The sequence below is a fragment of the Ambystoma mexicanum genome, unplaced genomic scaffold (genome assembly GCF_040938575.1).
Source record: "Ambystoma mexicanum isolate Mex_15411 unplaced genomic scaffold, UKY_AmexF1_1 Mex_scaf10, whole genome shotgun sequence".
Classification (NCBI taxonomy): Eukaryota; Metazoa; Chordata; class Amphibia; order Caudata; family Ambystomatidae; genus Ambystoma; species Ambystoma mexicanum.
The window spans coordinates 4,122,289-4,138,857 of NW_027182325.1; the positions used below are offsets into that span (position 1 = coordinate 4,122,289).

At 48.0% G+C, this 16,569-nt stretch overlaps 37 non-coding genes and 23 pseudogenes across 37 annotated transcripts; all 60 read left to right on the plus strand.

Annotated features, from left to right (window-relative positions):
* The first annotated feature begins 150 nt into the window (after positions 1–150).
* On the plus strand, positions 151–269 carry LOC138548467 (5S ribosomal RNA). The gene has a single exon (XR_011292269.1). It is a non-coding gene; the product is annotated as a 5S ribosomal RNA (ribosomal RNA).
* A 106-nt stretch (positions 270–375) lies between these two features.
* Positions 376–484, plus strand: LOC138545646 (5S ribosomal RNA; annotated as a pseudogene).
* A 106-nt stretch (positions 485–590) lies between these two features.
* On the plus strand, positions 591–709 carry LOC138542620 (5S ribosomal RNA; annotated as a pseudogene).
* Positions 710–815: 106 nt separating this feature from the next.
* On the plus strand, positions 816–934 carry LOC138549428 (5S ribosomal RNA). Its single transcript, XR_011293212.1, has one exon. It is a non-coding gene; the product is annotated as a 5S ribosomal RNA (ribosomal RNA).
* A 106-nt stretch (positions 935–1,040) lies between these two features.
* LOC138548581 (5S ribosomal RNA) lies at positions 1,041–1,159 on the plus strand. The gene has a single exon (XR_011292377.1). It is a non-coding gene; the product is annotated as a 5S ribosomal RNA (ribosomal RNA).
* A 106-nt stretch (positions 1,160–1,265) lies between these two features.
* On the plus strand, positions 1,266–1,384 carry LOC138537470 (5S ribosomal RNA). The gene has a single exon (XR_011285603.1). It is a non-coding gene; the product is annotated as a 5S ribosomal RNA (ribosomal RNA).
* Positions 1,385–1,490: 106 nt separating this feature from the next.
* On the plus strand, positions 1,491–1,594 carry LOC138546838 (5S ribosomal RNA; annotated as a pseudogene).
* A 463-nt stretch (positions 1,595–2,057) lies between these two features.
* LOC138549401 (5S ribosomal RNA) lies at positions 2,058–2,176 on the plus strand. The gene has a single exon (XR_011293182.1). It is a non-coding gene; the product is annotated as a 5S ribosomal RNA (ribosomal RNA).
* A 106-nt stretch (positions 2,177–2,282) lies between these two features.
* LOC138546628 (5S ribosomal RNA) lies at positions 2,283–2,401 on the plus strand. Its single transcript, XR_011290944.1, has one exon. It is a non-coding gene; the product is annotated as a 5S ribosomal RNA (ribosomal RNA).
* Positions 2,402–2,507: 106 nt separating this feature from the next.
* On the plus strand, positions 2,508–2,616 carry LOC138544230 (5S ribosomal RNA; annotated as a pseudogene).
* Positions 2,617–2,722: 106 nt separating this feature from the next.
* Positions 2,723–2,841, plus strand: LOC138537315 (5S ribosomal RNA). Its single transcript, XR_011285455.1, has one exon. It is a non-coding gene; the product is annotated as a 5S ribosomal RNA (ribosomal RNA).
* Positions 2,842–2,947: 106 nt separating this feature from the next.
* LOC138537313 (5S ribosomal RNA) lies at positions 2,948–3,066 on the plus strand. The gene has a single exon (XR_011285453.1). It is a non-coding gene; the product is annotated as a 5S ribosomal RNA (ribosomal RNA).
* Positions 3,067–3,172: 106 nt separating this feature from the next.
* On the plus strand, positions 3,173–3,281 carry LOC138543841 (5S ribosomal RNA; annotated as a pseudogene).
* Positions 3,282–3,744: 463 nt separating this feature from the next.
* On the plus strand, positions 3,745–3,863 carry LOC138549402 (5S ribosomal RNA). The gene has a single exon (XR_011293183.1). It is a non-coding gene; the product is annotated as a 5S ribosomal RNA (ribosomal RNA).
* Positions 3,864–3,969: 106 nt separating this feature from the next.
* On the plus strand, positions 3,970–4,088 carry LOC138537387 (5S ribosomal RNA). Its single transcript, XR_011285524.1, has one exon. It is a non-coding gene; the product is annotated as a 5S ribosomal RNA (ribosomal RNA).
* Positions 4,089–4,194: 106 nt separating this feature from the next.
* Positions 4,195–4,313, plus strand: LOC138550788 (5S ribosomal RNA). Its single transcript, XR_011294534.1, has one exon. It is a non-coding gene; the product is annotated as a 5S ribosomal RNA (ribosomal RNA).
* Positions 4,314–4,419: 106 nt separating this feature from the next.
* Positions 4,420–4,528, plus strand: LOC138545729 (5S ribosomal RNA; annotated as a pseudogene).
* Positions 4,529–4,634: 106 nt separating this feature from the next.
* LOC138543843 (5S ribosomal RNA) lies at positions 4,635–4,743 on the plus strand (annotated as a pseudogene).
* Positions 4,744–5,206: 463 nt separating this feature from the next.
* LOC138548468 (5S ribosomal RNA) lies at positions 5,207–5,325 on the plus strand. The gene has a single exon (XR_011292270.1). It is a non-coding gene; the product is annotated as a 5S ribosomal RNA (ribosomal RNA).
* A 106-nt stretch (positions 5,326–5,431) lies between these two features.
* On the plus strand, positions 5,432–5,540 carry LOC138545647 (5S ribosomal RNA; annotated as a pseudogene).
* A 106-nt stretch (positions 5,541–5,646) lies between these two features.
* LOC138542621 (5S ribosomal RNA) lies at positions 5,647–5,765 on the plus strand (annotated as a pseudogene).
* Positions 5,766–5,871: 106 nt separating this feature from the next.
* On the plus strand, positions 5,872–5,990 carry LOC138546639 (5S ribosomal RNA). Its single transcript, XR_011290945.1, has one exon. It is a non-coding gene; the product is annotated as a 5S ribosomal RNA (ribosomal RNA).
* A 106-nt stretch (positions 5,991–6,096) lies between these two features.
* LOC138548582 (5S ribosomal RNA) lies at positions 6,097–6,215 on the plus strand. Its single transcript, XR_011292378.1, has one exon. It is a non-coding gene; the product is annotated as a 5S ribosomal RNA (ribosomal RNA).
* Positions 6,216–6,321: 106 nt separating this feature from the next.
* On the plus strand, positions 6,322–6,440 carry LOC138537471 (5S ribosomal RNA). Its single transcript, XR_011285604.1, has one exon. It is a non-coding gene; the product is annotated as a 5S ribosomal RNA (ribosomal RNA).
* Positions 6,441–6,546: 106 nt separating this feature from the next.
* LOC138546840 (5S ribosomal RNA) lies at positions 6,547–6,650 on the plus strand (annotated as a pseudogene).
* A 463-nt stretch (positions 6,651–7,113) lies between these two features.
* LOC138549403 (5S ribosomal RNA) lies at positions 7,114–7,232 on the plus strand. The gene has a single exon (XR_011293185.1). It is a non-coding gene; the product is annotated as a 5S ribosomal RNA (ribosomal RNA).
* A 106-nt stretch (positions 7,233–7,338) lies between these two features.
* Positions 7,339–7,457, plus strand: LOC138546650 (5S ribosomal RNA). Its single transcript, XR_011290946.1, has one exon. It is a non-coding gene; the product is annotated as a 5S ribosomal RNA (ribosomal RNA).
* Positions 7,458–7,563: 106 nt separating this feature from the next.
* LOC138544231 (5S ribosomal RNA) lies at positions 7,564–7,672 on the plus strand (annotated as a pseudogene).
* Positions 7,673–7,778: 106 nt separating this feature from the next.
* LOC138537316 (5S ribosomal RNA) lies at positions 7,779–7,897 on the plus strand. Its single transcript, XR_011285456.1, has one exon. It is a non-coding gene; the product is annotated as a 5S ribosomal RNA (ribosomal RNA).
* A 106-nt stretch (positions 7,898–8,003) lies between these two features.
* LOC138537324 (5S ribosomal RNA) lies at positions 8,004–8,122 on the plus strand. Its single transcript, XR_011285464.1, has one exon. It is a non-coding gene; the product is annotated as a 5S ribosomal RNA (ribosomal RNA).
* A 106-nt stretch (positions 8,123–8,228) lies between these two features.
* Positions 8,229–8,337, plus strand: LOC138543844 (5S ribosomal RNA; annotated as a pseudogene).
* Positions 8,338–8,800: 463 nt separating this feature from the next.
* Positions 8,801–8,919, plus strand: LOC138549404 (5S ribosomal RNA). The gene has a single exon (XR_011293186.1). It is a non-coding gene; the product is annotated as a 5S ribosomal RNA (ribosomal RNA).
* A 106-nt stretch (positions 8,920–9,025) lies between these two features.
* Positions 9,026–9,144, plus strand: LOC138537388 (5S ribosomal RNA). Its single transcript, XR_011285525.1, has one exon. It is a non-coding gene; the product is annotated as a 5S ribosomal RNA (ribosomal RNA).
* A 106-nt stretch (positions 9,145–9,250) lies between these two features.
* Positions 9,251–9,369, plus strand: LOC138550789 (5S ribosomal RNA). The gene has a single exon (XR_011294535.1). It is a non-coding gene; the product is annotated as a 5S ribosomal RNA (ribosomal RNA).
* Positions 9,370–9,475: 106 nt separating this feature from the next.
* LOC138545730 (5S ribosomal RNA) lies at positions 9,476–9,584 on the plus strand (annotated as a pseudogene).
* A 106-nt stretch (positions 9,585–9,690) lies between these two features.
* On the plus strand, positions 9,691–9,799 carry LOC138543845 (5S ribosomal RNA; annotated as a pseudogene).
* Positions 9,800–10,262: 463 nt separating this feature from the next.
* On the plus strand, positions 10,263–10,381 carry LOC138548469 (5S ribosomal RNA). The gene has a single exon (XR_011292271.1). It is a non-coding gene; the product is annotated as a 5S ribosomal RNA (ribosomal RNA).
* A 106-nt stretch (positions 10,382–10,487) lies between these two features.
* On the plus strand, positions 10,488–10,596 carry LOC138545575 (5S ribosomal RNA; annotated as a pseudogene).
* A 106-nt stretch (positions 10,597–10,702) lies between these two features.
* On the plus strand, positions 10,703–10,821 carry LOC138542622 (5S ribosomal RNA; annotated as a pseudogene).
* Positions 10,822–10,927: 106 nt separating this feature from the next.
* LOC138549433 (5S ribosomal RNA) lies at positions 10,928–11,046 on the plus strand. Its single transcript, XR_011293216.1, has one exon. It is a non-coding gene; the product is annotated as a 5S ribosomal RNA (ribosomal RNA).
* Positions 11,047–11,152: 106 nt separating this feature from the next.
* Positions 11,153–11,271, plus strand: LOC138548583 (5S ribosomal RNA). Its single transcript, XR_011292379.1, has one exon. It is a non-coding gene; the product is annotated as a 5S ribosomal RNA (ribosomal RNA).
* Positions 11,272–11,377: 106 nt separating this feature from the next.
* Positions 11,378–11,496, plus strand: LOC138537472 (5S ribosomal RNA). The gene has a single exon (XR_011285605.1). It is a non-coding gene; the product is annotated as a 5S ribosomal RNA (ribosomal RNA).
* A 106-nt stretch (positions 11,497–11,602) lies between these two features.
* Positions 11,603–11,706, plus strand: LOC138546841 (5S ribosomal RNA; annotated as a pseudogene).
* Positions 11,707–12,169: 463 nt separating this feature from the next.
* LOC138549405 (5S ribosomal RNA) lies at positions 12,170–12,288 on the plus strand. The gene has a single exon (XR_011293187.1). It is a non-coding gene; the product is annotated as a 5S ribosomal RNA (ribosomal RNA).
* Positions 12,289–12,394: 106 nt separating this feature from the next.
* LOC138546661 (5S ribosomal RNA) lies at positions 12,395–12,513 on the plus strand. The gene has a single exon (XR_011290947.1). It is a non-coding gene; the product is annotated as a 5S ribosomal RNA (ribosomal RNA).
* Positions 12,514–12,619: 106 nt separating this feature from the next.
* LOC138544232 (5S ribosomal RNA) lies at positions 12,620–12,728 on the plus strand (annotated as a pseudogene).
* Positions 12,729–12,834: 106 nt separating this feature from the next.
* Positions 12,835–12,953, plus strand: LOC138537317 (5S ribosomal RNA). Its single transcript, XR_011285457.1, has one exon. It is a non-coding gene; the product is annotated as a 5S ribosomal RNA (ribosomal RNA).
* Positions 12,954–13,059: 106 nt separating this feature from the next.
* On the plus strand, positions 13,060–13,178 carry LOC138537336 (5S ribosomal RNA). Its single transcript, XR_011285475.1, has one exon. It is a non-coding gene; the product is annotated as a 5S ribosomal RNA (ribosomal RNA).
* A 106-nt stretch (positions 13,179–13,284) lies between these two features.
* Positions 13,285–13,393, plus strand: LOC138543846 (5S ribosomal RNA; annotated as a pseudogene).
* Positions 13,394–13,856: 463 nt separating this feature from the next.
* Positions 13,857–13,975, plus strand: LOC138549407 (5S ribosomal RNA). The gene has a single exon (XR_011293189.1). It is a non-coding gene; the product is annotated as a 5S ribosomal RNA (ribosomal RNA).
* A 106-nt stretch (positions 13,976–14,081) lies between these two features.
* On the plus strand, positions 14,082–14,200 carry LOC138537389 (5S ribosomal RNA). The gene has a single exon (XR_011285526.1). It is a non-coding gene; the product is annotated as a 5S ribosomal RNA (ribosomal RNA).
* A 106-nt stretch (positions 14,201–14,306) lies between these two features.
* On the plus strand, positions 14,307–14,425 carry LOC138550790 (5S ribosomal RNA). The gene has a single exon (XR_011294536.1). It is a non-coding gene; the product is annotated as a 5S ribosomal RNA (ribosomal RNA).
* Positions 14,426–14,531: 106 nt separating this feature from the next.
* LOC138545731 (5S ribosomal RNA) lies at positions 14,532–14,640 on the plus strand (annotated as a pseudogene).
* Positions 14,641–14,746: 106 nt separating this feature from the next.
* LOC138543848 (5S ribosomal RNA) lies at positions 14,747–14,855 on the plus strand (annotated as a pseudogene).
* Positions 14,856–15,318: 463 nt separating this feature from the next.
* LOC138548470 (5S ribosomal RNA) lies at positions 15,319–15,437 on the plus strand. Its single transcript, XR_011292272.1, has one exon. It is a non-coding gene; the product is annotated as a 5S ribosomal RNA (ribosomal RNA).
* Positions 15,438–15,543: 106 nt separating this feature from the next.
* Positions 15,544–15,652, plus strand: LOC138545648 (5S ribosomal RNA; annotated as a pseudogene).
* Positions 15,653–15,758: 106 nt separating this feature from the next.
* Positions 15,759–15,877, plus strand: LOC138542623 (5S ribosomal RNA; annotated as a pseudogene).
* A 106-nt stretch (positions 15,878–15,983) lies between these two features.
* Positions 15,984–16,102, plus strand: LOC138546673 (5S ribosomal RNA). The gene has a single exon (XR_011290948.1). It is a non-coding gene; the product is annotated as a 5S ribosomal RNA (ribosomal RNA).
* A 106-nt stretch (positions 16,103–16,208) lies between these two features.
* On the plus strand, positions 16,209–16,327 carry LOC138548584 (5S ribosomal RNA). Its single transcript, XR_011292380.1, has one exon. It is a non-coding gene; the product is annotated as a 5S ribosomal RNA (ribosomal RNA).
* Positions 16,328–16,433: 106 nt separating this feature from the next.
* On the plus strand, positions 16,434–16,552 carry LOC138537473 (5S ribosomal RNA). Its single transcript, XR_011285606.1, has one exon. It is a non-coding gene; the product is annotated as a 5S ribosomal RNA (ribosomal RNA).
* The last annotated feature ends 17 nt before the right edge of the window (positions 16,553–16,569 follow it).

Genomic DNA, 16,569 nt, shown 5'->3' on the forward strand with positions numbered 1-16,569 from the left:
CATAGGAGTCCTGAATGGGCCCACCAGTCTTATATATCTCGCCTGATCGAGCCTGATCGAGCGATGAGCGTGGTATCATGTTGCAAGTGGCTGCATGGCTTAGCTTACTAAATGCAAATGCATAAGAGTAATATTCTTAGCATTTCTAGAGCCTACGGCCACACCACACTGAATGCACCCGATCTCGTCTGATCTCGGAAGTTAAGCAGTGTTAGGCCTAGATAGTACCTGGATGGGAGACCGCCTGGGAATACCAGGTGCTGTAGGCTTTTTTGTGCTCCAAGTTCAGGAAGTGAGCCATTTCACAATTGCCTTTCAAAACTGCAAGGTCTAGCCGACTAGATGCTTAAAAGTACAAAACTCACAAGGCCCAGAGCCTACGGCCACACCACACTGAATGCGTCTGATCTCGGAAGCTAAGCTGTGTCGGGCCTCGTTAGTACCTGGATGGGAGACCGCCTGGGAATACCAGGTGCTGTAGGCTTTTTTGTGCTCCAAGTTCAGGAAGTGAGCCATTTCTCAATTGCCATTCAAAACTGCAAGGTCTAGCTGACTAGATGCTTAAAAGTACAAAACTCACTAGGCCCAGAGACTACGGACACACCACACTGATTGCGCCCGATCTCGTCTGATCTCGGAAACTAAGCAGTGTCGGGCCTAGTTAGTACCTGGATGGGAGACCACCTGGGAATACCAGGTGCTGTAGGTTTTTTTGTGCTCCAAGTTCAGGAAGTGAGCCATTTCACAATTGCCTTTCAAAACTGCAAGGTCTAGCCGACTAGATGCTTAAAAGTACAAAACTCACTAGGCCCAGAGCCTACGGCCACACCACACTGAATGCGCCTGATCTCGTCTGACCTCAGAAGCTAAGCAGTGTCGGGCCTAGTTAGTACCTGGATGGGAGACCGCCTGGGAATACCAGGTGCTGTAGGCTTTTTTGTACTCCAAGTTCAGGAAGTGAGCCATTTCTCAATTGCCTTTCAAAACTGCAAGGTCTAGCCGACTAGATGCTTAAAAGTACAAAACTCACAAGGCCCAGAGCCTACGGCCACACCACACTGAATGCGCCCGATCTCGTCTGATCTCGGAAGCTAAGCAGTGTCGGGCCTTGTTAGTACCTGGATGGGAGACCGCCTGGGAATACCAGGTGCTGTAGGCTTTTTTGTGCTCCAAGTTCAGGAAGTGAGCCCTTTCTCAATTGCCTTTTAAAACTGCAAGGTCTAGCCGACTAGATGCTTAAAAGTACAAAACTCACAAGGCCCAGAGCCTATGGCCACACCACACTGAATGCGCCTGATCTCGTCTGATCTCAGAAGCTAAGCAGTGTCGGGCCTCGTTAGTACCTGGATGGGAGACCGCCTGGGAATACCAGGTGCTGTAGGCTTTTTTGTGCTCCAAGTTCAGGAAGTGAGCCATTTCACAATTGCCTTTCAAAACTGCAAGGTCTAGCCGACTAGATGCTTAAAAGTACAAAACTCACTAGGCCCAGAGCCTACGGCCACACCACACTGAATGCACCCAGGAAGCTAAGCAGGGTCGGGCCTAGTTAGTACCTGGATGGGAGACTGCCTGGGAATACCAGGTGCTGTAGGCTTTTTTGTGCTCCATGATTAGTAATTGCGCAACTTCTCAATTATTTTTCAAATTTGGTATGTTTCCAAAATAATTGTATCCCGTTTTATAGCGGAAATGTTGGACAACATCATGAGGGCTGGAGCTACCTTTTTACATAGAATTAGCATACAGGTAGTGTGTTCATGGGTAATAAATCGACTTTCACATGTAATGCAGTACAGAGAATATTGAGTCCTTCAAGAGGCATGAAAGAAACCCATTATTGCGTTGATTGTTCTCTCCACCTCCCTGCAACAGACACAGGATGGATGAATTAAAGTTATCCTACCAGACATAGGAGTCCTGAATGGGCCCACCAGTCTTATATATCTCGCCTGATCGAGCCTGATCGAGCGATGAGCGTGGTATCATGTTGCAAGTGGCTGCATGGCTTAGCTTACTAAATGCAAATGCATAAGAGTAATATTCTTAGCATTCCTAGAGCCTACGGCCACACCACACTGAATGCACCCGATCTCGTCTGATCTCGGAAGTTAAGCAGTGTCAGGCCTAGTTAGTACCTGGATGGGAGACCGCCTGGGAATACCAGGTGCTGTAGGCTTTTTTGTGCTCCAAGTTCAGGAAGTGAGCCCTTTCTCAATTGCCTTTTAAAACTGCAAGGTCTAGCCGACTAGATGCTTAAAAGTACAAAACTCACTGGGCCCAGAGCCTACGGCCACACCACACTGAATGCGCCTGATCTCGTCTGATCTCAGAAGCTAAGCAGTGTCGGGCCTAGTTAGTACCTGGATGGGAGACCGCCTGGGAATACCAGGTGCTGTAGGCTTTTTTGTGCTCCAAGTTCAGGAAGTGAGCCATTTCACAATTGCCTTTCAAAACTGCAAGGTCTAGCCGACTAGATGCTTAAAAGTACAAAACTCACAAGGCCCAGAGCCTACGGCCACACCACACTGAATGCGTCTGATCTCGGAAGCTAAGCAGTGTCGGGCCTCGTTAGTACCTGGATGGGAGACCGCCTGGGAATACCAGGTGCTGTAGGCTTTTTTGTGCTCCAAGTTCAGGAAGTGAGCCATTTCACAATTGCCTTTCAAAACTGCAAGGTCTAGCCGACTAGATGCTTAAAAGTACAAAACTCACTAGGCCCAGACCCTACGGCCACACCACACTGAATGCGCCTGATCTCGTCTGATCTCAGAAGCTAAGCAGTGTCGGGCCTAGTTAGTACCTGGATGGGAGACCGCCTGGGAATACCAGGTGCTGTAGGCTTTTTTGTACTCCAAGTTCAGGAAGTGAGCCATTTCTCAATTGCCTTTCAAAACTGCAAGGTCTAGCCGACTAGATGCTTAAAAGTACAAAACTCACAAGGCCCAGAGCCTACGGCCACACCACACTGAATGCGCCCGATCTCGTCTGATCTCGGAAGCTAAGCAGTGTCGGGCCTAGTTAGTACCTGGATGGGAGACCGCCTGGGAATACCAGGTGCTGTAGGCTTTTTTGTACTCCAAGTTCAGGAAGTGAGCCATTTCTCAATTGCCTTTCAAAACTGCAAGGTCTAGCCGACTAGATGCTTAAAAGTACAAAACTCACTAGGCCCAGAGCCTACGGCCACACCACACTGAATGCGCCCGATCTCGGAAGCTAAGCAGGGTCGGGCCTAGTTAGTACCTGGATGGGAGACTGCCTGGGAATACCAGGTGCTGTAGGCTTTTTTGTGCTCCATGATTAGTAATTGCGCAACTTCTCAATTATTTTTCAAATTTGGTATGTTTCCAAAATAATTGTATCCCGTTTTATAGCGGAAATGTTGGACAACATCATGAGGGCTGGAGCTACCTTTTTACATAGAATTAGCATACAGGTAGTGTGTTCATGGGTAATAAATCGACTTTCACATGTAATGCAGTACAGAGAATATTGAGTCCTTCAAGAGGCATGAAAGAAAACCATTATTGTGTTGATTGTTCTCTCCACCTCCCTGCAACAGACACAGGATGGATGAATTAAAGTTATCCTACCAGACATAGGAGTCCTGAATGGGCCCACCAGTCTTATATATCTCGCCTGATCGAGCCTGATCGAGCGATGAGCGTGGTATCATGTTGCAAGTGGCTGCATGGCTTAGCTTACTAAATGCAAATGCATAAGAGTAATATTCTTAGCATTCCTAGAGCCTACGGCCACACCACACTGAATGCACCCGATCTCGTCTGATCTCGGAAGTTAAGCAGTGTCAGGCCTAGTTAGTACCTGGATGGGAGACCGCCTGGGAATACCAGGTGCTGTAGGCTTTTTTGTGCTCCAAGTTCAGGAAGTGAGCCATTTCACAATTGCCTTTCAAAACTGCAAGGTCTAGCCGACTAGATGCTTAAAAGTACAAAACTCACTAGGCCCAGAGCCTACGGCCACACCACACTGAATGCGCCTGATCTCGTCTGATCTCAGAAGCTAAGCAGTGTCGGGCCTAGTTAGTACCTGGATAGGAGACCGCCTGGGAATACCAGGTGCTGTAGGCTTTTTTGTACTCCAAGTTCAGGAAGTGAGCCATTTCTCAATTGCCTTTCAAAACTGCAAGGTCTAGCCGACTAGATGCTTAAAAGTACAAAACTCACAAGGCCCAGAGCCTACGGCCACACCACACTGAATGCGCCCGATCTCGTCTGATCTCGGAAGCTAAGCAGTGTCGGGCCTCGTTAGTACCTGGATGGGAGACCGCCTGGGAATACCAGGTGCTGTAGGCTTTTTTGTGCTCCAAGTTCAGGAAGTGAGCCATTTCACAATTGCCTTTCAAAACTGCAAGGTCTAGCCGACTAGATGCTTAAAAGTACAAAACTCACAAGGCTCAGAGCCTACGGCCACACCACACTGAATGCGTCTGATCTTGGAAGCTAAGCAGTGTCGGGCCTCGTTAGTACCTGGATGGGAGACCGCCTGGGAATACCAGGTGCTGTAGGCTTTTTTGTGCTCCAAGTTCAGGAAGTGAGCCATTTCACAATTGCCTTTCAAAACTGCAAGGTCTAGCCGACTAGATGCTTAAAAGTACAAAACTCACTAGGCCCAGAGCCTACGGCCACACCACACTGAATGCGCCCGATCTCGGAAGCTAAGCAGGGTCGGGCCTAGTTAGTACCTGGATGGGAGACTGCCTGGGAATACCAGGTGCTGTAGGCTTTTTTGTGCTCCATGATTAGTAATTGCGCAACTTCTCAATTATTTTTCAAATTTGGTATGTTTCCAAAATAATTGTATCCCGTTTTATAGCGGAAATGTTGGACAACATCATGAGGGCTGGAGCTACCTTTTTACATAGAATTAGCATACAGGTAGTGTGTTCATGGGTAATAAATCGACTTTCACATGTAATGCAGTACAGAGAATATTGAGTCCTTCAAGAGGCATGAAAGAAAACCATTATTGTGTTGATTGTTCTCTCCACCTCCCTGCAACAGACACAGGATGGATGAATTAAAGTTATCCTACCAGACATAGGAGTCCTGAATGGGCCCACCAGTCTTATATATCTCGCCTGATCGAGCCTGATCGAGCGATGAGCGTGGTATCATGTTGCAAGTGGCTGCATGGCTTAGCTTACTAAATGCAAATGCATAAGAGTAATATTCTTAGCATTTCTAGAGCCTACGGCCACACCACACTGAATGCACCCGATCTCGTCTGATCTCGGAAGTTAAGCAGTGTTAGGCCTAGATAGTACCTGGATGGGAGACCGCCTGGGAATACCAGGTGCTGTAGGCTTTTTTGTGCTCCAAGTTCAGGAAGTGAGCCATTTCACAATTGCCTTTCAAAACTGCAAGGTCTAGCCGACTAGATGCTTAAAAGTACAAAACTCACAAGGCCCAGAGCCTACGGCCACACCACACTGAATGCGTCTGATCTCGGAAGCTAAGCTGTGTCGGGCCTCGTTAGTACCTGGATGGGAGACCGCCTGGGAATACCAGGTGCTGTAGGCTTTTTTGTGCTCCAAGTTCAGGAAGTGAGCCATTTCTCAATTGCCATTCAAAACTGCAAGGTCTAGCTGACTAGATGCTTAAAAGTACAAAACTCACTAGGCCCAGAGACTACGGACACACCACACTGATTGCGCCCGATCTCGTCTGATCTCGGAAACTAAGCAGTGTCGGGCCTAGTTAGTACCTGGATGGGAGACCACCTGGGAATACCAGGTGCTGTAGGTTTTTTTGTGCTCCAAGTTCAGGAAGTGAGCCATTTCACAATTGCCTTTCAAAACTGCAAGGTCTAGCCGACTAGATGCTTAAAAGTACAAAACTCACTAGGCCCAGAGCCTACGGCCACACCACACTGAATGCGCCTGATCTCGTCTGATCTCAGAAGCTAAGCAGTGTCGGGCCTAGTTAGTACCTGGATGGGAGACCGCCTGGGAATACCAGGTGCTGTAGGCTTTTTTGTACTCCAAGTTCAGGAAGTGAGCCATTTCTCAATTGCCTTTCAAAACTGCAAGGTCTAGCCGACTAGATGCTTAAAAGTACAAAACTCACAAGGCCCAGAGCCTACGGCCACACCACACTGAATGCGCCCGATCTCGTCTGATCTCGGAAGCTAAGCAGTGTCGGGCCTTGTTAGTACCTGGATGGGAGACCGCCTGGGAATACCAGGTGCTGTAGGCTTTTTTGTGCTCCAAGTTCAGGAAGTGAGCCCTTTCTCAATTGCCTTTTAAAACTGCAAGGTCTAGCCGACTAGATGCTTAAAAGTACAAAACTCACAAGGCCCAGAGCCTATGGCCACACCACACTGAATGCGCCTGATCTCGTCTGATCTCAGAAGCTAAGCAGTGTCGGGCCTCGTTAGTACCTGGATGGGAGACCGCCTGGGAATACCAGGTGCTGTAGGCTTTTTTGTGCTCCAAGTTCAGGAAGTGAGCCATTTCACAATTGCCTTTCAAAACTGCAAGGTCTAGCCGACTAGATGCTTAAAAGTACAAAACTCACTAGGCCCAGAGCCTACGGCCACACCACACTGAATGCACCCAGGAAGCTAAGCAGGGTCGGGCCTAGTTAGTACCTGGATGGGAGACTGCCTGGGAATACCAGGTGCTGTAGGCTTTTTTGTGCTCCATGATTAGTAATTGCGCAACTTCTCAATTATTTTTCAAATTTGGTATGTTTCCAAAATAATTGTATCCCGTTTTATAGCGGAAATGTTGGACAACATCATGAGGGCTGGAGCTACCTTTTTACATAGAATTAGCATACAGGTAGTGTGTTCATGGGTAATAAATCGACTTTCACATGTAATGCAGTACAGAGAATATTGAGTCCTTCAAGAGGCATGAAAGAAACCCATTATTGCGTTGATTGTTCTCTCCACCTCCCTGCAACAGACACAGGATGGATGAATTAAAGTTATCCTACCAGACATAGGAGTCCTGAATGGGCCCACCAGTCTTATATATCTCGCCTGATCGAGCCTGATCGAGCGATGAGCGTGGTATCATGTTGCAAGTGGCTGCATGGCTTAGCTTACTAAATGCAAATGCATAAGAGTAATATTCTTAGCATTCCTAGAGCCTACGGCCACACCACACTGAATGCACCCGATCTCGTCTGATCTCGGAAGTTAAGCAGTGTCAGGCCTAGTTAGTACCTGGATGGGAGACCGCCTGGGAATACCAGGTGCTGTAGGCTTTTTTGTGCTCCAAGTTCAGGAAGTGAGCCCTTTCTCAATTGCCTTTTAAAACTGCAAGGTCTAGCCGACTAGATGCTTAAAAGTACAAAACTCACTGGGCCCAGAGCCTACGGCCACACCACACTGAATGCGCCTGATCTCGTCTGATCTCAGAAGCTAAGCAGTGTCGGGCCTAGTTAGTACCTGGATGGGAGACCGCCTGGGAATACCAGGTGCTGTAGGCTTTTTTGTGCTCCAAGTTCAGGAAGTGAGCCATTTCACAATTGCCTTTCAAAACTGCAAGGTCTAGCCGACTAGATGCTTAAAAGTACAAAACTCACAAGGCCCAGAGCCTACGGCCACACCACACTGAATGCGTCTGATCTCGGAAGCTAAGCAGTGTCGGGCCTCGTTAGTACCTGGATGGGAGACCGCCTGGGAATACCAGGTGCTGTAGGCTTTTTTGTGCTCCAAGTTCAGGAAGTGAGCCATTTCACAATTGCCTTTCAAAACTGCAAGGTCTAGCCGACTAGATGCTTAAAAGTACAAAACTCACTAGGCCCAGACCCTACGGCCACACCACACTGAATGCGCCTGATCTCGTCTGATCTCAGAAGCTAAGCAGTGTCGGGCCTAGTTAGTACCTGGATGGGAGACCGCCTGGGAATACCAGGTGCTGTAGGCTTTTTTGTACTCCAAGTTCAGGAAGTGAGCCATTTCTCAATTGCCTTTCAAAACTGCAAGGTCTAGCCGACTAGATGCTTAAAAGTACAAAACTCACAAGGCCCAGAGCCTACGGCCACACCACACTGAATGCGCCCGATCTCGTCTGATCTCGGAAGCTAAGCAGTGTCGGGCCTAGTTAGTACCTGGATGGGAGACCGCCTGGGAATACCAGGTGCTGTAGGCTTTTTTGTACTCCAAGTTCAGGAAGTGAGCCATTTCTCAATTGCCTTTCAAAACTGCAAGGTCTAGCCGACTAGATGCTTAAAAGTACAAAACTCACTAGGCCCAGAGCCTACGGCCACACCACACTGAATGCGCCCGATCTCGGAAGCTAAGCAGGGTCGGGCCTAGTTAGTACCTGGATGGGAGACTGCCTGGGAATACCAGGTGCTGTAGGCTTTTTTGTGCTCCATGATTAGTAATTGCGCAACTTCTCAATTATTTTTCAAATTTGGTATGTTTCCAAAATAATTGTATCCCGTTTTATAGCGGAAATGTTGGACAACATCATGAGGGCTGGAGCTACCTTTTTACATAGAATTAGCATACAGGTAGTGTGTTCATGGGTAATAAATCGACTTTCACATGTAATGCAGTACAGAGAATATTGAGTCCTTCAAGAGGCATGAAAGAAAACCATTATTGTGTTGATTGTTCTCTCCACCTCCCTGCAACAGACACAGGATGGATGAATTAAAGTTATCCTACCAGACATAGGAGTCCTGAATGGGCCCACCAGTCTTATATATCTCGCCTGATCGAGCCTGATCGAGCGATGAGCGTGGTATCATGTTGCAAGTGGCTGCATGGCTTAGCTTACTAAATGCAAATGCATAAGAGTAATATTCTTAGCATTCCTAGAGCCTACGGCCACACCACACTGAATGCACCCGATCTCGTCTGATCTCGGAAGTTAAGCAGTGTCAGGCCTAGTTAGTACCTGGATGGGAGACCGCCTGGGAATACCAGGTGCTGTAGGCTTTTTTGTGCTCCAAGTTCAGGAAGTGAGCCATTTCACAATTGCCTTTCAAAACTGCAAGGTCTAGCCGACTAGATGCTTAAAAGTACAAAACTCACTAGGCCCAGAGCCTACGGCCACACCACACTGAATGCGCCTGATCTCGTCTGATCTCAGAAGCTAAGCAGTGTCGGGCCTAGTTAGTACCTGGATAGGAGACCGCCTGGGAATACCAGGTGCTGTAGGCTTTTTTGTACTCCAAGTTCAGGAAGTGAGCCATTTCTCAATTGCCTTTCAAAACTGCAAGGTCTAGCCGACTAGATGCTTAAAAGTACAAAACTCACAAGGCCCAGAGCCTACGGCCACACCACACTGAATGCGCCCGATCTCGTCTGATCTCGGAAGCTAAGCAGTGTCGGGCCTCGTTAGTACCTGGATGGGAGACCGCCTGGGAATACCAGGTGCTGTAGGCTTTTTTGTGCTCCAAGTTCAGGAAGTGAGCCATTTCACAATTGCCTTTCAAAACTGCAAGGTCTAGCCGACTAGATGCTTAAAAGTACAAAACTCACAAGGCTCAGAGCCTACGGCCACACCACACTGAATGCGTCTGATCTTGGAAGCTAAGCAGTGTCGGGCCTCGTTAGTACCTGGATGGGAGACCGCCTGGGAATACCAGGTGCTGTAGGCTTTTTTGTGCTCCAAGTTCAGGAAGTGAGCCATTTCACAATTGCCTTTCAAAACTGCAAGGTCTAGCCGACTAGATGCTTAAAAGTACAAAACTCACTAGGCCCAGAGCCTACGGCCACACCACACTGAATGCGCCCGATCTCGGAAGCTAAGCAGGGTCGGGCCTAGTTAGTACCTGGATGGGAGACTGCCTGGGAATACCAGGTGCTGTAGGCTTTTTTGTGCTCCATGATTAGTAATTGCGCAACTTCTCAATTATTTTTCAAATTTGGTATGTTTCCAAAATAATTGTATCCCGTTTTATAGCGGAAATGTTGGACAACATCATGAGGGCTGGAGCTACCTTTTTACATAGAATTAGCATACAGGTAGTGTGTTCATGGGTAATAAATCGACTTTCACATGTAATGCAGTACAGAGAATATTGAGTCCTTCAAGAGGCATGAAAGAAAACCATTATTGTGTTGATTGTTCTCTCCACCTCCCTGCAACAGACACAGGATGGATGAATTAAAGTTATCCTACCAGACATAGGAGTCCTGAATGGGCCCACCAGTCTTATATATCTCGCCTGATCGAGCCTGATCGAGCGATGAGCGTGGTATCATGTTGCAAGTGGCTGCATGGCTTAGCTTACTAAATGCAAATGCATAAGAGTAATATTCTTAGCATTTCTAGAGCCTACGGCCACACCACACTGAATGCACCCGATCTCGTCTGATCTCGGAAGTTAAGCAGTGTTAGGCCTAGATAGTACCTGGATGGGAGACCGCCTGGGAATACCAGGTGCTGTAGGCTTTTTTGTGCTCCAAGTTCAGGAAGTGAGCCATTTCACAATTGCCTTTCAAAACTGCAAGGTCTAGCCGACTAGATGCTTAAAAGTACAAAACTCACAAGGCCCAGAGCCTACGGCCACACCACACTGAATGCGTCTGATCTCGGAAGCTAAGCTGTGTCGGGCCTCGTTAGTACCTGGATGGGAGACCACCTGGGAATACCAGGTGCTGTAGGCTTTTTTGTGCTCCAAGTTCAGGAAGTGAGCCATTTCTCAATTGCCATTCAAAACTGCAAGGTCTAGCTGACTAGATGCTTAAAAGTACAAAACTCACTAGGCCCAGAGACTACGGACACACCACACTGATTGCGCCCGATCTCGTCTGATCTCGGAAACTAAGCAGTGTCGGGCCTAGTTAGTACCTGGATGGGAGACCACCTGGGAATACCAGGTGCTGTAGGTTTTTTTGTGCTCCAAGTTCAGGAAGTGAGCCATTTCACAATTGCCTTTCAAAACTGCAAGGTCTAGCCGACTAGATGCTTAAAAGTACAAAACTCACTAGGCCCAGAGCCTACGGCCACACCACACTGAATGCACCTGATCTCGTCTGATCTCAGAAGCTAAGCAGTGTCGGGCCTAGTTAGTACCTGGATGGGAGACTGCCTGGGAATACCAGGTGCTGTAGGCTTTTTTGTACTCCAAGTTCAGGAAGTGAGCCATTTCTCAATTGCCTTTCAAAACTGCAAGGTCTAGCCGACTAGATGCTTAAAAGTACAAAACTCACAAGGCCCAGAGCCTACGGCCACACCACACTGAATGCGCCCGATCTCGTCTGATCTCGGAAGCTAAGCAGTGTCGGGCCTTGTTAGTACCTGGATGGGAGACCGCCTGGGAATACCAGGTGCTGTAGGCTTTTTTGTGCTCTAAGTTCAGGAAGTGAGCCCTTTCTCAATTGCCTTTTAAAACTGCAAGGTCTAGCCGACTAGATGCTTAAAAGTACAAAACTCACAAGGCCCAGAGCCTATGGCCACACCACACTGAATGCGCCTGATCTCGTCTGATCTCAGAAGCTAAGCAGTGTCGGGCCTCGTTAGTACCTGGATGGGAGACCGCCTGGGAATACCAGGTGCTGTAGGCTTTTTTGTGCTCCAAGTTCAGGAAGTGAGCCATTTCACAATTGCCTTTCAAAACTGCAAGGTCTAGCCGACTAGATGCTTAAAAGTACAAAACTCACTAGGCCCAGAGCCTACGGCCACACCACACTGAATGCACCCAGGAAGCTAAGCAGGGTCGGGCCTAGTTAGTACCTGGATGGGAGACTGCCTGGGAATACCAGGTGCTGTAGGCTTTTTTGTGCTCCATGATTAGTAATTGCGCAACTTCTCAATTATTTTTCAAATTTGGTATGTTTCCAAAATAATTGTATCCCGTTTTATAGCGGAAATGTTGGACAACATCATGAGGGCTGGAGCTACCTTTTTACATAGAATTAGCATACAGGTAGTGTGTTCATGGGTAATAAATCGACTTTCACATGTAATGCAGTACAGAGAATATTGAGTCCTTCAAGAGGCATGAAAGAAACCCATTATTGCGTTGATTGTTCTCTCCACCTCCCTGCAACAGACACAGGATGGATGAATTAAAGTTATCCTACCAGACATAGGAGTCCTGAATGGGCCCACCAGTCTTATATATCTCGCCTGATCGAGCCTGATCGAGCGATGAGCGTGGTATCATGTTGCAAGTGGCTGCATGGCTTAGCTTACTAAATGCAAATGCATAAGAGTAATATTCTTAGCATTCCTAGAGCCTACGGCCACACCACACTGAATGCACCCGATCTCGTCTGATCTCGGAAGTTAAGCAGTGTCAGGCCTAGTTAGTACCTGGATGGGAGACCGCCTGGGAATACCAGGTGCTGTAGGCTTTTTTGTGCTCCAAGTTCAGGAAGTGAGCCCTTTCTCAATTGCCTTTTAAAACTGCAAGGTCTAGCCGACTAGATGCTTAAAAGTACAAAACTCACTGGGCCCAGAGCCTACGGCCACACCACACTGAATGCGCCTGATCTCGTCTGATCTCAGAAGCTAAGCAGTGTCGGGCCTAGTTAGTACCTGGATGGGAGACCGCCTGGGAATACCAGGTGCTGTAGGCTTTTTTGTGCTCCAAGTTCAGGAAGTGAGCCATTTCACAATTGCCTTTCAAAACTGCAAGGTCTAGCCGACTAGATGCTTAAAAGTACAAAACTCACAAGGCCCAGAGCCTACGGCCACACCACACTGAATGCGTCTGATCTCGGAAGCTAAGCAGTGTCGGGCCTCGTTAGTACCTGGATGGGAGACCGCCTGGGAATACCAGGTGCTGTAGGCTTTTTTGTGCTCCAAGTTCAGGAAGTGAGCCATTTCACAATTGCCTTTCAAAACTGCAAGGTCTAGCCGACTAGATGCTTAAAAGTACAAAACTCACTAGGCCCAGACCCTACGGCCACACCACACTGAATGCGCCTGATCTCGTCTGATCTCAGAAGCTAAGCAGTGTCGGGCCTAGTTAGTACCTGGATGGGAGACCGCCTGGGAATACCAGGTGCTGTAGGCTTTTTTGTACTCCAAGTTCAGGAAGTGAGCCATTTCTCAATTGCCTTTCAAAACTGCAAGGTCTAGCCGACTAGATGCTTAAAAGTACAAAACTCACAAGGCCCAGAGCCTACGGCCACACCACACTGAATGCGCCCGATCTCGTCTGATCTCGGAAGCTAAGCAGTGTCGGGCCTAGTTAGTACCTGGATGGGAGACCGCCTGGGAATACCAGGTGCTGTAGGCTTTTTTGTACTCCAAGTTCAGGAAGTGAGCCATTTCTCAATTGCCTTTCAAAACTGCAAGGTCTAGCCGACTAGATGCTTAAAAGTACAAAACTCACTAGGCCCAGAGCCTACGGCCACACCACACTGAATGCGCCCGATCTCGGAAGCTAAGCAGGGTCGGGCCTAGTTAGTACCTGGATGGGAGACTGCCTGGGAATACCAGGTGCTGTAGGCTTTTTTGTGCTCCATGATTAGTAATTGCGCAACTTCTCAATTATTTTTCAAATTTGGTATGTTTCCAAAATAATTGTATCCCGTTTTATAGCGGAAATGTTGGACAACATCATGAGGGCTGGAGCTACCTTTTTACATAGAATTAGCATACAGGTAGTGTGTTCATGGGTAATAAATCGACTTTCACATGTAATGCAGTACAGAGAATATTGAGTCCTTCAAGAGGCATGAAAGAAAACCATTATTGTGTTGATTGTTCTCTCCACCTCCCTGCAACAGACACAGGATGGATGAATTAAAGTTATCCTACCAGACATAGGAGTCCTGAATGGGCCCACCAGTCTTATATATCTCGCCTGATCGAGCCTGATCGAGCGATGAGCGTGGTATCATGTTGCAAGTGGCTGCATGGCTTAGCTTACTAAATGCAAATGCATAAGAGTAATATTCTTAGCATTCCTAGAGCCTACGGCCACACCACACTGAATGCACCCGATCTCGTCTGATCTCGGAAGTTAAGCAGTGTCAGGCCTAGTTAGTACCTGGATGGGAGACCGCCTGGGAATACCAGGTGCTGTAGGCTTTTTTGTGCTCCAAGTTCAGGAAGTGAGCCATTTCACAATTGCCTTTCAAAACTGCAAGGTCTAGCCGACTAGATGCTTAAAAGTACAAAACTCACTAGGCCCAGAGCCTACGGCCACACCACACTGAATGCGCCTGATCTCGTCTGATCTCAGAAGCTAAGCAGTGTCGGGCCTAGTTAGTACCTGGATAGGAGACCGCCTGGGAATACCAGGTGCTGTAGGCTTTTTTGTACTCCAAGTTCAGGAAGTGAGCCATTTCTCAATTGCCTTTCAAAACTGCAAGGTCTAGCCGACTAGATGCTTAAAAGTACAAAACTCACAAGGCCCAGAGCCTACGGCCACACCACACTGAATGCGCCCGATCTCGTCTGATCTCGGAAGCTAAGCAGTGTCGGGCCTCGTTAGTACCTGGATGGGAGACCGCCTGGGAATACCAGGTGCTGTAGGCTTTTTTGTGCTCCAAGTTCAGGAAGTGAGCCATTTCACAATTGCCTTTCAAAACTGCAAGGTCTAGCCGACTAGATGCTTAAAAGTACAAAACTCACAAGGCTCAGAGCCTACGGCCACACCACACTGAATGCGTCTGATCTTGGAAGCTAAGCAGTGTCGGGCCTCGTTAGTACCTGGATGGGAGACCGCCTGGGAATACCAGGTGCTGTAGGCTTTTTTGTGCTCCAAGTTCAGGAAGTGAGCCATTTCACAATTGCCTTTCAAAACTGCAAGGTCTAGCCGACTAGATGCTTAAAAGTACAAAACTCACTAGGCCCAGAGCCTACGGCCACACCACACTGAATGCGCCCGATCTCGGAAGCTAAGCAGGGTCGGGCCTAGTTAGTACCTGGATGGGAGACTGCCTGGGAATACCAGGTGCTGTAGGCTTTTTTGTGCTCCATGATTAGTAATTGCGCAACTTCTCAATTATTTTTCAAATTTGGTATGTTTCCAAAATAATTGTATCCCGTTTTATAGCGGAAATGTTGGACAACATCATGAGGGCTGGAGCTACCTTTTTACATAGAATTAGCATACAGGTAGTGTGTTCATGGGTAATAAATCGACTTTCACATGTAATGCAGTACAGAGAATATTGAGTCCTTCAAGAGGCATGAAAGAAAACCATTATTGTGTTGATTGTTCTCTCCACCTCCCTGCAACAGACACAGGATGGATGAATTAAAGTTATCCTACCAGACATAGGAGTCCTGAATGGGCCCACCAGTCTTATATATCTCGCCTGATCGAGCCTGATCGAGCGATGAGCGTGGTATCATGTTGCAAGTGGCTGCATGGCTTAGCTTACTAAATGCAAATGCATAAGAGTAATATTCTTAGCATTTCTAGAGCCTACGGCCACACCACACTGAATGCACCCGATCTCGTCTGATCTCGGAAGTTAAGCAGTGTTAGGCCTAGATAGTACCTGGATGGGAGACCGCCTGGGAATACCAGGTGCTGTAGGCTTTTTTGTGCTCCAAGTTCAGGAAGTGAGCCATTTCACAATTGCCTTTCAAAACTGCAAGGTCTAGCCGACTAGATGCTTAAAAGTACAAAACTCACAAGGCCCAGAGCCTACGGCCACACCACACTGAATGCGTCTGATCTCGGAAGCTAAGCTGTGTCGGGCCTCGTTAGTACCTGGATGGGAGACCGCCTGGGAATACCAGGTGCTGTAGGCTTTTTTGTGCTCCAAGTTCAGGAAGTGAGCCATTTCTCAATTGCCATTCAAAACTGCAAGGTCTAGCTGACTAGATGCTTAAAAGTACAAAACTCACTAGGCCCAGAGACTACGGACACACCACACTGATTGCGCCCGATCTCGTCTGATCTCGGAAACTAAGCAGTGTCGGGCCTAGTTAGTACCTGGATGGGAGACCACCTGGGAATACCAGGTGCTGTAGGTTTTTTTGTGCTCCAAGTTCAGGAAGTGAGCCATTTCACAATTGCCTTTCAAAACTGCAAGGTCTAGCCGACTAGATGCTTAAAAGTACAAAACTCACTAGGCCCAGAGCCTACGGCCACACCACACTGAATGCGCCTGATCTCGTCTGATCTCAGAAGCTAAGCAGTGTCGGGCCTAGTTAGTACCTGGATGGGAGACCGCCTGGGAATACCAGGTGCTGTAGGCTTTTTTGTACTCCAAGTTCAGGAAGTGAGCCATTTCTCAATTGCCTTTCAAAACTGCAAGGTCTAGCCGACTAGATGCTTAAAAGTACAAAACTCACAAGGCCCAGAGCCTACGGCCACACCACACTGAATGCGCCCGATCTCGTCTGATCTCGGAAGCTAAGCAGTGTCGGGCCTTGTTAGTACCTGGATGGGAGACCGCCTGGGAATACCAGGTGCTGTAGGCTTTTTTGTGCTCCAAGTTCAGGAAGTGAGCCCTTTCTCAATTGCCTTTTAAAACTGCAAGGTCTAGCCGACTAGATGCTTAAAAGTACAAAACTCACAAGGCCCAGAGCCTATGGCCACACCACACTGAATGCGCCTGATCTCGTCTGATCTCAGAAGCTAAGCAGTGTCGGGCCTCGTTAGTACCTGGATGGGAGACCGCCTGGGAATACCAGGTGCTGTAGGCTTTTTTGTGCTCCAAGTT